The following is a 13,329-nucleotide window of genomic DNA, read 5'->3' as shown; positions in this document are numbered from 1 at the left end:
TAAAAATATTTACTTTGCTAACAAACGATTCACTTTTTTGGAAATCATTGTTAGTAGTGAATTAAACGAATTCACTTCGCAAACAAACAATTCACTTTTTTGGAACGGATTGCTAGTAGTGAAGATAGCAACATACACCCACACTACAAAGAGCTGTAGGATCATGAAGTTATACAGGGAGGTATAAAGCGTGTACAACAAAAATAAGGGCTCTGATGTTAGAGTGTAAACTAACGTTCGCGTCTGAAGCAGATTTACATCATTACGTAAGACGATGAAACTGCAGAAGTTTAAACAATAAGAATCCTAGCTGGACAGTACGAAGATAAAAATATTGTTTCTCATAAAGTGAAAAGCGTGTGGTCACATTAATTAGAAAATATCTTTTTCAACTACAGTGTGCGAACAGTGATTGCAAATGTGAGCGCATGTAAACAGCAAGGAAAACACAATAATATTATGTTTCTGATCGGTGTGATGAAGTTTTGTGATTGTGATTTGGTTATTATATGAGAGGACTGTCGAGTCGTTTCAAAATAAGTTAAAATGTTCTCTCGGATTAGATTCGAACCAGCGATTTATGGACATAAACAATTGAGCTACCGAGCAAGTGAGGTGTAGTTGGGTAGATCGACAATTTCGCTAGGACTTTAATTTCGTTGAAAGACGCTATCTTTCGTTGTAACAGTCGGAGAGCGCATCTCGGAGATAAGTTGATGTTTACTTCACAGCGCATCACAGTGCAACACATTTTTAATTTGGTTAGTGAACTTGTGTGTCGCGTGGTGGTAATTTGCCAGTACAGTGCAACAACATTTTATGTATCTTCTCATTCTCTGGAACACTCAAAAACAACTTTTTATGAGTTTTAAGAGATGTATTTATATAGTCTGGTACTATGCACTATTTGGTATTCACGTTCCGGAGATACCAAAACAAGACATCTCCGTGAATTAGCGTTATGACAGTAGGAGCAGCGAGCTAGCTAGTGACGTCACAGGCATCACATGACTCGAATGGAGCGTTTTAGCGGGCTTTCAAACTATCTGAATTACATTTCTGTTTTTATAGAAGAATATACTGAAATTCAAGAGGAAGAAAAGCATATTATCAGCATAAAAAGACATAATTAACATTTAAGGCAATTTCCGGAAAATAGTCAAATACCCTATTGTTTACTGCTGCGTCCTGTTGTTCTTGTACCTGCCTGTTGTTCTTGTACCTAACTGGTGTAGCTCAGTGGGATCAGAATATAAATTCGGGATTCTTTCATTAGACGGCCTAAGGGCTGTTTCTGCCACTTGCGCCACTTCTTTCGTCTCTGACAGTGGTTTCTTAACGAGGGAAATGAGAAGTTTCGCCATGTTTTGGAGCCCACGTCGGACTGTAGTTCACGTGTAACTGGCTGGAAAACGCAGCCACTCAGTCGGGGGAAGTCAAGGGTGTACAAGATCTAATAGGACCTTTGCTACTAAAGCATTCGTGGCTAAACCAGCCATCAGATTTATAGTGACTTTACAATATGATGTACTTCCATTGGCATAAATTTGCATTTAGGTGTGTCTGAATGTCAGGGATTAGTTTAATTTGTTTCTTTTTGTATACCACCCCGCTTTCGACTTACGTTTTTAGATTTTAAGATACTCCTATCCTCCAGTTGAAATACCGAGTGTTATTTGGCTGGCATAGCCTTTTCACTGGGCATGAAACAACAGCATGTCTTTAGATGTGGGGGAAACCTGTGAAGGGCAAGGACTGTCGAAGGTGCCTAGCTGGTTGGCTGTTACCATAACCAAAGTATAAGATGCTTTAGTATGCCCATCACCCAAGTATATGTCATTGCTGAGAAATTACTTTTTTCGCTTACTCTACCAAAATCCTCAAAGCGCGACTCCCTTTAATAACATTCTGTGCCATATTGTACAGCGCATGTTACCTACATGTACTGATAGCAGCACTTGCGCCAGGTTATCAACGAAGTGTTTCAGAGTGCTCGTGATGTTGCGAAATGTGCCATTTAGCGTCGAATATTATAACTAGACGGTTCTTATTGATGACACTGTCACATACCTGCCACTTTGTTAGAATTAGTTAGGAGTGTTTTTTGTGAACTTTCTAAGGTCACCTACAAAATTTCAGTTAGAAATGCAGCTGTGGTGGTTTTTATTAACATTTACATCTCATAACGTGGAAAAGGAAATTGAGGATCTGTCATGTTGCGATAGGAAAGATAAAAGCGCCAAAGAGGCCGTTATAACGTTGCGTTTGATAATAGAAGGAAAACTAAAGAAAAATCAGGACACGTTTATAGGATTTGTCGACCTGGAAAAAAGCGTTCGACAATGTAAAATGGTGCAAGATGTTCGACATTCTGAAAATAGTGGTGGTAAACTAAAGGGAAAGGCGCGTGATGTATAATACGTACACGAACCAAGAGGGAATAATAAGAGCGAGAGACCAAGAACGAAGTGCTCGGAGTAAAAAGGGTATAAGACAGAGATGTGGTCTTTTGCCCCCTTTTTTCAATCAGTACATCGAAAAAGAAAGTTTCAAGAGAGGGATGGAAATTCAGGGTAATTGGATATCAGTGACAAGATTCATAGATGTGACATTGCTATCGTCAGTGAATAAGAATAGCAGGACGTGTTGAATGAAATGAACAGTCTAATGAGTGCAGAATATGGATAGAGAGTAAATCGAAGAAATACGAAGGCAATGAGAAGCAGCAGAAATGAGAACAGCGAGAAACTTAACATCAGAACTGGGGATTATGAAGTAGACGAAGTTCAGCAATTCTGCCACCTAGGAAGCAAAATAACCCTTGTTTGACGGAGCAAGGAGGACATAAAATGCAGACTAGCATTGACCAAAGGGGATTTCCTGGCCAAGAAAAGTTCATTGGTATCAAACATAGGCTTTAATTTGAAGAAAAAGTATGTGAGAATATGTTTTTGGAGCACAGTACTGTATGGTAGTGAGACATGGACTATGGGAAATTCGGAAAGGAAGGGAATAGAAACAATTGAGATGTGTTGCTACAGAAGAAAGCTGAAAATTAGGTGGATTGATAAGGTAAATAATGATGAGGTTCTCCGCAGAATCGGCGAGGGAACAAATATATGAAAAACTCTGACAAGGAGGAGGGACATGATGGAGGGCATTTGTTAAGACCCCAGGGAACGACTTCAATGGTACTAGAGGGAGCTGAAGATGGATACTGGGATACGTCCAGAAAATAATTGAGGACGTATGTTGCAATTGCTACAGTGAGATGTATTGGTTATGATGCGCTAGGTTCTCAACCTTCTAAGTGGTTATGTTTCTAATGACACCAGTCCCAAGTACGTCTTCTATATCCCTGTCCCTTATATCAGTGTTTCTCGTGTAAATAATCTTTATTTTAATTACATATAATTATAAATATAAAGCGAGCTAGCGATATGTGTGCCTCCAGCAATAGCCACACGTCTTCCAAGCAATAGTGAAAGAGTGTCCAGCACAGGTGCCTTTCTGTAGACGCCGGACTAGGTGTACAGCAGCAAATCAACAAGGGAGAAACACAAACACTTCATTTTCGTATTGCAGTGTATGTTCGTTTGTCATTCTCTGTCGATAAGTTATTGTCTGCAGTATTCACAAGGCACTTTTGTTACAAATTTCCATTTCTTCACTTCTAAGGACAATCTTATTGGCTTTGAAAAGTAACTGTTACTACTCAATTCTCTGTTGATGATGACTGTCCAAATATATCCACTTCTCATATTGCATGAAAAAGCAATACTCTGGAACATTATTAATAACATAGCATATACAATGCACCATGAAGAAAGCCCTCACACTCGTTATAGCTTTGGGTGGGGCTCAGGATGACACGTTTGATACCATGCAACATTGGTATAGTGTGTCCGAACACAGTCGTCTTACAGAATGACGTATCTTACAGTTTGACTTCGTGACCACTGCAAACAAGGGCCAGTTTCAGAAATATTAGGCCCACCCCCGCTGCTTCATACTACAAAAACACGATGTATTTCTTTTTTCTTTTTTTGTGAAAAGTCCTGCACAGTAGTTAAAAGTATCGACTCCAGCGTCTTAAATTAACTGTCATATTGCACGAACACGAAATAATAAATCCAATTTTCTGCAAGACAGTAATGGACGTAATAGAGTAGTTACATTCGAACGGCACAAATACGAAGAATCGTAGTGTAATTTAAAGAAAGCGTTGATATTTTGCGTCGGCTCGATGTCTAGGTAAAGAGTTAGAAAGGAATAATGGAGATGGTGAAGGTGTGAGAAGAAAAACAGCCGTGTCAGAGTTCAAGGAATCACCCTCTTTTTCTCTTCAGGTGATCAAGTAAAACCACAAAACCATCAAATCCTTATTTCCAGACGGTGTTTTGGAAGGTGCTCCTTCCGAATGCCGTAACTACTGTACCACCACAGTCGGTCTCCGAGAAGAATGCGAATGCGAATGATCATGCCAGGCAACTAAGAGAAACGGCACCAGGTGTACTTGTATTCAGTATGAATGTTACAGGTAGCACCGTTAAGTTAGAATATCCACGGAGGGACAGCAATCATAAAATAAAAACAGGTGTCTAGTGACACTGTGGTAACCGCTCACAACCGCTTACACACATTTTATGTATGATAATTATTATTTTTCAGTCTTTCACACGACCCAGTCCAATAGCTTTTACTCCTTAGAGGAGACACTGACATGATTCTCTCGGCCGAATTCTAAACTGCACTTCTGTTTCGTATAAACACAGTTAAATAATTTTGATGCTTGCTTCGTTAGATATCTGTATCGTTTGTATTTGCAATACCACACGTCTTACAAAGTTTCTCCTTTCCCGTCATATCCGTGCATACTGTTCATGCGTACTAACAATATCAAATGAATATGCACTCTTATCTTAGAAGAAACTCATATTATATTCAGTGTAGGTAAACTTCGTGCTTCAAGTGCACTTTTGGCTCGGTTGAAAGATTTAGAGAAGTTGCTGAAAGTGAGTTTGATTCTTCAGTATCATGCTGTGAGGCCGCTGTCGTTAACGACGTTCTCACTGAGGGATTCGTCGCGGAGATTTTGCCCGGCACAAGTCACAAGGAAAAGTATCTCAGCACATGCATATCGCGACATATTTCGGGGACATGTGCCCTGCGAAAGTAGGCAGAGTGAGCGTTGTCAATGCCGACATGTAGCCAGTCAGTTCCACGGAACATAGTGTCCGACCCAAAAGTTCTATACCTTTGCTCTAGCGGTGTGAATATAATCGTAAGAAGGTAGAACAGTAGGAGAAAGGAATGTAGGTGGTGGATGCGTAACTTTCTCAGTAAACAGTGTAGTCATGGATGAGTGACCTAAAGGTTAAGATATTTTGTACGTATGTCTTCGACGGACTTTGAACTGTCACTAAATACGTAGTGCATATTAGCATATTAAAGAATACAAATTTTTCGACAGTCCGTAATCCCTGGCCCTGCTGAACAACCTGCCGTTGCATTACGCTATTTAGTTACTGCAGATTCGTACAGTTCCTTAACTACTAGCATGGGATTTCCGAATCCAGAACTCAGTGAAATATTGCCAAAAATGTGTCAGAAACTTCGAGGGGAAAGTAAGCTTAATAGAGTGCATTACAATACCGTTAAACAGATTGAAGGATTTCACAAAAGGCGATCCCACATTTCCCGATTACAAAAACCAAACACCAGCTGGCATCATTATTCGGCGTTTCGTATGAAAATTTGGATAGCAAAATCCAATTCTCCTCGTTTAAAATGTAACCATTTTCGGCTGCCCCTCATTTGTAATAATTACAGGCAAAAAGCCTAATTCCACCATTGCACTTGCATTTGGGAAGACTCACGGTAAAATAATTCAATTTATCAACTCTTGCCTCGAAAATCAAGTCTTGCACCCTCTTCTGAAGGACAGCAAGACGTTTTTTGTTGCTAAAGTCTTTCAATTTACTTTCGACGTACTTCGGAAACGAGACAGACTCGACCTCCTTTTTCCTCAGAATGTGGTCACTTGCATGCCTCAGCAGAATTTTGTTTTATTACGAGGGCTATTCGGAAAGCAAGGAACGATGGGGCGCGAAATGGAAACCACAGTGAAAATCAAAACCGTTTTATTTGCAACAGTTAGCTACAACTTCCAGCTACTTATGTCCATAGTCACCGGTCCGACTTAGACGTTTGTCGTAGCGTTGTACCAAGTTTCCAATACCCTCGTTATAGATGGCTGCCGCCAGTGCTTTCCGCCAATTCTCTACGCTGGCCTACAGCTCGTTGTCTGTGCCAAAATGTTGTCTTCATAGCCAGCGGTTCATGTGACCAGAGATGAAACTCAGAGGGAGACAATTACGGGCTGTATTGTGGGTAATCAAACATTTCCAATTGAAAAGGATGCAGGAGCATCTTCATTACCCCTGCAGAAAGTGCACGACAGTTATGTATTGTTGGTTGCATAGCTTGAGGCGAAATTTCTCACCAGGCCCTCGTACTTGGCGGTGGACACTATTGTTCTAGTTATCTTTATGTGCTACCTGTGTGCTCAGAGCTAAAAAGAACGACGTAATGCGATCGACTGGCATACTAGAGACACTGCCCAACACACCTGTGCAAAACTTCATCGGATTTTCACTGTCGTTTCCGTTCGCTGAACTTTCCTCACTGCATAGGGTCTTTAGATGGAAAACACGTGTAAATTGTTAATACCGCTCATGCTGGGAGCGCTTACTACAACTTTAGACACTTTCAGTATTGTGTTGAAGATGCCAATTATCGGTTTCTCTATGCAGATGTGGGAGTGCAAGGGCATACTTCACGCTGAGATGTATTTAATCGTACAGCCCTTAACCAAGCAATTCAAGCCGCGCACTGCACATACCAAGACCGGATCCTCCGTCTGTGAGAGCAGCATCCATTCCCCACGTAATTGTTGCTGACGATGCCTTTTCACTTCAAGAACATGCCATGAAACCCTATCCAGGTAATCATATCAAAGGCAGCACGGAAAAGAAGTCGTTCAAAGTGCTTTTGGCATACTGTCGTCTGTTCCTCGGGTTTTCACGAAAGCCTTTTCGTCCTGATCCCCAGAAATCAAGTACTGAGACACTATTCTGCGCTTATCTTCACAACTTCATAAAAGAAATCGAGAAGCTCGCCTAATTTATTGTCCACCAGGCAGTTTCGATTCTGAAAATCTAGAATGAGGGACAGTAGAAATTGGTGAAATGGAGAGACCACCACCACTTACACCGATTTCAAGAGTCGATGGAAAAGTTGCCGAAAAAGATAAGCAAGTGAGAAATGGATTTGCACCATATTTTGTCACCATCGAAGGACAATTAGAGTGCCAATATTTGTTCGCTTGGTGTCGAAGATGGTTCACTGATTAATTATCAAGTTCATAGAAAATGCTTTCTTTTCCGTGCACAGCTATAAACACCAAGTTTACATTCATAATTGTGATGTAAATAAATATTTGTGATAAAAATCATGTAAAATAAGTATGCTCTAACTTCACAGTGGATAAACCCATTCTAGGTTTGTTTAATTCTGTAGGTAGGACAGAGAATCGTAGGCATACCACTTCGATATGTACAGCTCTTATCTACCAGATCCTGATATCTTCGATGACGAACATTTTTAGGAGGAATTGTTACCTCAGGTTGTGAATTTTACTGTTCATTTCTTTGTCTGAAACGCTGAATAAAAACTCCAGTTGTTGAACAGCCATGCGCTTGGCGATGCTGTTTTTGAAATCGGGGAATGTAGGATCCCATAACGAACACCTTTCGCGAAATTTTTCAGTTAGTTTAACGGTATTATTTTTCGTCCACTCCATCTGCATAAACTGCTACTGATGTACACAGCGGAATTTACACAGCTGATCACTTCCACTCAAAATACATTCAGTATAAAATGTATCAGGGATTTGTGAAGTGTTTTGTATGAGCGAACGGATACAGGCACAAGTCTCAGAACAGATTTTCTCGGGATTCTAGCGTCGATGCCGCAAGCACATCTCACAGGAACTTGCAACGTGTGTCACACCTCATCGGCTGGATGTATCGGGCAAAAATCCCTGAGTTTGAACATAGCTTTGGAGCAGTAGATGACACGTTTGCGGAAAAATATCTAAATACGTGTTCTGTGCCCAGAACATCCAAATCCACGTTACATGCGCCTGCAAGAAGAGAAAAAATCTAATAAACAAATCAATTCGTATTTATCTCGTATTATGAAATTTAATGGAATCACTGTCGAGAAGTGCGGTGTCTGATTTACATATTATTAAGACAACATTAAACGTGCAAAAAATTCTTATTTATTCCTTTAAAATAGATCTAAAATGGATGGCTTTTTTGAATGAAAGTTTCAGTCATTTCACATGGAATTCTCTCACAAACGGAAAGGTATAACACTGGGTTCGTGCCTCTATCCTGCGGGTTAAACAAATCTTTCGACGTTTCCTCTAATTAGCCGTTTTATCGACCTCCGGCTGACAGGGAGCAGCTACTTTTAAGTTCCCTAACACAGCTAGGTCATTAAAACTCTAAGCAATCATACTTGGCATATTGTACGATCGATCATTGGAAAACTCTTCGAGAGAAAAATGAAAGTAGTCAGGAAAAATATGCATATTATCTAACCATCTCTTCCTCGGCAATTGTTTGTAGGAAGCTCCTACTCATATCTTTAACACTAGGACGCACAGACTTCGCCTGCACTCTCGAACTCTCAGAGGGGTCACTTTGGCCCCTACCATTTAAAACAGTTTTCTGAACAATTATTGCGTAATTTCAAGCATTTATTATATTTTAATGTTTACAAGACTTATAGCCATTTCAGATACAGAGTTGCGAATAAAAGGAACAGACACAAATGATATTATTTACTAACATATAAACAAATTTCACTGAGCCTTGTAACTCCCAAACAAGTGTGAGTACATGGCAGGATATTTTTGGTTCTAAATTCTTAAAAAAATTGAACTTTCTGTGCGTGCAGAAATTTCAGCTTCTTCATTGTTTTACACAGTGAAACATTTGGATTCAGTTTCCTTTCTACATTTTTCCACAAACCATCATCTTACAAAAACTACACTTGGAAATAATTTTATTACATTTGCAGAATTCAAGAACTTGACATTTACGGCGCTTCTGTGGAATTTCGTCTTCATCTTCATTGTCATTCTTTTCATATTTGTCTGTGGTCATACGAGGAAAGCGACTCTTTACATACTCAGAGTGCAGTTCATCTGCAAGCTGGTGAATAAAATATTTTCTTTTGATCTTCTTCCCAGTAACAGCCCTAAATACTACACAAGCATTTATCCCTGCTAGGTCAAGGATATTGTAGAAGGAGTGCGCTGACCATCTTCTTGAGGAAGCGTTGACTGAATACTGCCTCGCCATTTTGTCTTCTATGTCAACCCCAAATTTTGCTTTGTTGTACTAACATACAGTTCGTGGAGTTTTTTTCTCATTTGTATTTACAGTAACATTATGATGAAGGGAAGACATTACTAGCGCCTCTTTTTTGCTTTTTTTCCTTGATATACTGTCAAGGAAATATCACGTTTTAAAAGTTTTGTCGAATACAGAGGTCTCTCCAAGGGTTTCAGAGCATGTGGTATTTCTCTTCTTACTCTATTTAATGTTTCTATTGTGGAAGTTGGATTGTCTTTCAATTTTTTGGCTAGTTTGAGTGAAGTGAAACAGTGGTCTGTAGTAACATTTCTGCCTTTGCCCAGAAATGGTTCCATAAGACGCATCAATACATAATCTGAAAACCTTTCGTCTTGGGATCATGCAGTATCCTTACCAAGATAAGGGAAATCATTGAATATATACTTGCTTTCAACATCTACAGCTGACCAGTAATATTGTCAGTCTTTCAAGCCATGAACTGTGTGAACGGGTACCTAGTTTTACTTGGAAAGAGCTGTTTGTCTATTATTATGTCACTTCCAGGTTTTTAACACACTGTACAGTTTTCTATGAATTTGTTACAGACAGTAGAAACCAATGCAAACTCATCAGTCAGTAATCGTACAGAGCGTGTAGACTTCTCGTCGAACCTCAGGAATCTCAGAATCTCACAGAATCTGTTTCTACTCATATACAATAAAAAGAATATATCCACAGAGGCAAAGATAAGCCACTACAAGGCAACAGTGAGGAATGCAGTGTTATATGCTGCTGAGACGATGACATTAGGAAGAAATGGGGCAGAACAACTAGAGAAAGAAGAGAGAAAAATACTGAGAAAAATACTAGGTCCCAAAAGAGGTGGAGAGAGGTGGAAGAACAATATCTGGGGAAATCAGACTCAAAAGGGCAAGGTTTGCTGGGTATGTAGTTAGGATGAGTATGGACAGAATGATGAAGAGAGTGTGGGAAACAACAGGGAGGACAAGGGGAAAGACAGGAACCAACTGGATTGTTGAACTTCTGAAGGACTGGTTGGAATTGGGTATCAAGGTCGAAGGAAAAGAAAATTGGAGGAACAAAATGGCAGGCTCCAAGGATCTGACCATAAGCTGTGAAGGTCTATACTTCGGCAACCACTCACACCACGAGCATAAATAATTGCAATAAATGCTTCTAGTTCTTCCGTGCTCATTGAACAGCCGCCGTTTCCTAGTACTCTGTGTGCCTCTGTTGTAGTACATTTCAAGATATGTTTGATTATATAATTGTCTGTGAACAAGTGCCAAGCACAGTTTATCTGTATCTGAAGAATCAGAATCATTAGATTCATCTTCTCTCTTTGTCTGCGATAAAAACTCTTCCTCTGAATCGTCAGAAGAAAGTTCTCCACCATCTGAATCACACTCCATAACTCTTTGTAACTCTGCAAGAATCTCTTCATCTCGTAAATATTCTTTGCGGTTCATCTGCAGTTCACAGTCACCTTTCAAAGAATGATTCTTACAAGGGAATGACGAATAGTGGTGAACCGAGTCCATAGTTGTCATTTCATACGACAATAATATGAACGAAAGAAAATTATTGCACTACAGAGTAAAGTAGCGGAGGCTTCAACATGTATGAGATAAATATATAGCATAACAAGAAACAAAATTACAGCTTTTTTTCTAAAAGGGTCAATATAACCCCTCTGGGCGTTAAAGGTAAAACTCGAAAAACGTGATAGGCGAAATGCACTGTTTTTTGATATAATGAAAGTACATGCAAAATAAATAAATGTCACGAAAGTAAATTCGCTTGAATTATTCTCCAAAACATAGCTAGCACTTAAAAACCGAAAAGGGTCATTTTGACCCCTCTGGGCGATCGAGTGTTAATATTAGACACTTCTTTTTTTTCATATTTTTGTTCATAAAATTACAAGAGACCTGTAAGCGAATTTTATAACAAGACGAATGTTGACTTTTTCACACATTAAGTTGTTACATCCGAGATTCACGGAGCAGCAGCAACAATGATGTCCTTAATATGCTATGTCAGAAATATCCGAAACATAAAGGATTCTGAGCAACATGGGGACGACGCTGAATGCTTAGCTTTATTCCAAGAATTCGATTTTAGTTCCTTCGTAAGTAAATGAGGCGTTATAACTGTGGTTAGGGAGGATAGAGACCTACGAATACTGTGTACGAACTTGAAATGATTAATGACCAATAAATTACCAGTACATGAAAAGCAAAATATTGCCTCTGTGGGGTTTTACTTGCGCTACACGAGTGGAAACAAATGGACTGCACGGTACGTATCTCCAGACCAGTTGTAAATATTGAGAAACGAGGTGTTGCCTGAAAAACTGAAAAAGCGCACTCATTTTCACATAATGAGAAATTAATTTAGATCATTATAGAGCCTAATCTACAAGTGAGTTCACCTTAACGCATCCAGAATATTTACCTACATGTTTAGTTATCAATATCTGAATCGTTAATGCTTAAGCTGATCATTTACCAAATTCCTGTGACGGCCAACGCATTACTGCATAATACTCAAAGCAGGCTTAGAGACACGTTAACAAGTATTGTCATTCTCTTCATTCTGAGACTGAAATTCGGAAATACTACGTCAGGAATTCAAAGAGCTATTGATTACGCTGTACATTATTTCGACACATTTGTCAAGAACTCTGCGTAGCCAATACCAAGGGTATTAGTTACACCTTATTGTGGCAGGCCGAGTAACTTTCATTGAATGATGCACTATACTTCAAAGTAACACAGAAGAATGACGCAATTTTTCAACAGTCACCAAATTTCGTTAAACAATGGTTGGAACGTACCACATGCTGTTTGATTCGTCGACAATGTGTCTAACGTAGAAATCCGCACCTTGGACAGGGAACCACTCCAGATTTGGTGTATGAACGTCCTAATACACTACTGGCCATTAAAATTGCTACACCACGAAGGTGACGTGCTACAGACGTGATATTTAACCGACAGGAAGAAGATGCTGTGATATGCAAATGATTAGCTTTTCAGAGCATTCGCACAAGGTTGGAGCCGGTGGCGACACCTACAACATGCTGACATGAGGAAAGTTTGCAACCAATTTCTCATACACAAACAGCAGTTGACCGGCATTGCCCGGTGAAACGTTGTTGTGATGTCTCGTGTAAAGAGGAGAAACGCGTACCATCACGTTTCCGACTAAGATAAAGCTCGGATTGTAGCCTATCGCGATCGCGGTTTATCGTATCGCGACATTGCTGCTCGTGTTGGTCGACATCCAATGACTGTTAACAGAATGTGGATGGGTTCAGGAGGGTAATACGGAACGCCGTGCTGGATCCCAACGGCCTCGTATCACTAGCATTCGAGATGACAGGCACCTTATCCGCATGGCTGTAACGGATCGTGCAGCCACGTCTCGATCCCTGAGTCAACAGATGGGGACGTTTGCAAGACAACAACCATCTGCACGAACAGTTCGACGGCGTTTGCAGCAGCATGGACTATCAGCTCGGAGACCATGGCTACGGTGACCCTTGACGCTGCATCTCGGACAGGAGCGCCTGCGATGGTGTACTCAACGACGAACCTGGGTGTACGAATGGAAAAACGTCATTTTTTCGGATGAGTCCAGGTTCTGTTTACAGGATCATGATGGTCCATCCGTGTTTGGCGACATCGCGGTGAACGAACATTCGTCATCGCCATACTGGCGTATCACCCGGCGTGATGGTATGGGGTGCCATTGGTTACACGTCCCGGTCACCTCTTGTTTGCATTGACGGCACTTTGAATTGTGGACGTTACATTTCAGATGTGTTACGACCCGTGGCTCTCCCTTCATTCGACCCCTGCGAAACCCTACA

Source organism: Schistocerca americana, chromosome 2, assembly GCF_021461395.2.
Source record: "Schistocerca americana isolate TAMUIC-IGC-003095 chromosome 2, iqSchAmer2.1, whole genome shotgun sequence".
In the NCBI taxonomy this organism is placed as follows: domain Eukaryota; kingdom Metazoa; phylum Arthropoda; class Insecta; order Orthoptera; family Acrididae; genus Schistocerca; species Schistocerca americana.
Note: the sequence above shows the minus strand (reverse complement) of the source record.